This window comes from Propithecus coquereli, unplaced genomic scaffold, assembly GCF_000956105.1.
Source record: "Propithecus coquereli isolate 6110/MARCELLA unplaced genomic scaffold, Pcoq_1.0 Scaffold196, whole genome shotgun sequence".
Taxonomy (NCBI): Eukaryota; Metazoa; Chordata; class Mammalia; order Primates; family Indriidae; genus Propithecus; species Propithecus coquereli.
Window position 1 is genome coordinate 2,232,607 of NW_012144522.1, and position 2,083 is coordinate 2,234,689.

Here is a 2,083-nt window from a genome sequence, read left to right on the forward strand (position 1 = left end):
AGAGAGAGAGAGAGAGGAGGGAGGCAGCGTACAAGAGCAAGAGATTCTAGGACTAGAAAATCCCTGACTTTAGGTCTTGGGCTTTCCTCTCCTTTCTCTCCCCCACACCGAGTCACACCTGTGGGCTTTCCTTTCCTAATCCTCAGTCTCTACGTGTGTAAAATGGGAAAGTCCACTATTCGAGGGATGGTTGAATAAAATGTGAGGCATGGCAACTATGTATTATTAAGCTACTATTTATAAGAACCAGTTAGATCTATATGTATGGAATAAGAGGAATGACAAAGATACGTGTTAAATGAAAAAAGGAAGTTGTCCAGTGTCTTAGTTCAGGCTGCTATTACAAAGTACCATAAACTGGGTGGCTTATAAACAACAGAAAATATTTCTCACAGTCCTGGAGGGTAGGAAGTCTGAGATCAAGGCACCAGCAATTCCATGTCTAGTGAGGGCCACTCTCTGGTTCATAGATGGCATCTTCTAGCTGTGACCTCACATGGTGGAAGGGAGAAGCAAGTTCTCTCAGGACTCTTAAAAAGACACTAACCCCATTCATTAGGATTCCACCATTATGACCTAATCACCTTCCAAAGGCCTCACCATCTAATCCTGTCACATTGGTGATTAGGGTTCAACATATGAATTTTGAGGGGATACAAACATTCAGTCTATATTACAGAGTAATATGTTTGTTATGAAGGATTATGTGTGTATACATGTGTATATTTCTATAATAATGGAAACAACTCCAGGACAATATGAATCAAGATACCATAACATCACTTGCATTGGGGGTAATGGTAGTGGGAACTGAAAAGTTTCAGGGGAAAAACCTGGCGCGGTGGCACTGACCTGTAGTCCCAGCTACTCCAGGGGCTGAGGCTGAGGCAGGAGGGTCACTGGAGCCCAGGAGTTCCTGTCTCAAAGAAAAAAAAAAAAGAAGAAGAAGAAGAAAAAAAGAAAGAAGGAAGAAAGAAGAAAGAGGTAAGGGAAAAATTGTTTTTTTAACCTCATTTTGTTTTTACTTTATCCAAACATGTACAATAACACATAATGACACATAATGCTTTTGTAATTCAATAAAGAAAAAAAATCTACATGAACTCATGATACACATTAAAAACATTAACCACGCTTTTGCTGCAAATATGCTGTTTTCAGTTGAATGTTGGGTGTTTTTGATATAGTCCTCTACGTAAATCTTTTTTCCCCATTCTTATCCCTTTCACTTTCCCTTCTTAAATTCTTTGTTGCTTCTAAATTTAGGAATTCCTCCCTCACCTCAAGTTTGATAAATATTTTTTCCTATCTTCTACTTTCACTATTTTTTTTTTACTTTCATCTCTTTAATGCATTTCATTTATTTGGGGCTACAATGTAGAGTGGCATTGAAAGAAATCCCAGAAACACCCCCTTGTTACATATAATTTCATATGTGATAAGGCAGAATCACAGATGAATCACAGGAGAGAAGAGAGTTATTCATGCAGTGGATCTAAACTGATGGGTTAACTTCTGGGGGGGAGGTCTATTTAGACCCTGCTTTCATCCTTTAGCTGTCACGGTTCCTGATACCTCCTCCCTCTGTCACAGTCTGTCTGTCACAGACTGTCTATCTACACCACCAGCGCAGGCTCCTAAAGGGCAGTCTTGTGGTCTCACTCATTCCTGGGTCTCCACTGCCCAGAGCAGGTGTGGCACTGAGAGTCAGGCTCAAAAAATATTTGTTGAATGAATGAACAAATTTGGGGGAATAAACTATCTCTGACAAAAGAGTCCAGTTAAGATTAATTCTTTCGGCTGGGTGCGGTGGCTCATGCCTGTAATCCTAGCACTCCAGGAGGCCGAGGCGGGCGGATTGTTTGAGCTCAGGAGTTCGAGACCAGCCTGAGCAAGAGCGAGACCCCCGTCTCTACTAAAAACAGAAAAAATTAGCCCAGCGTGGTGGTGCACACCTGTAGTCCCAGCTACTCGGGAGGCTGAGGCAGAAAGATCACTTGAGCCCAGGAGTTTGAGGTTGCTGTGAGCTAGGATGACGCCACAGCACTCTAGCCAGGGCAACAGAGTGAGACTCTGTCTCAAA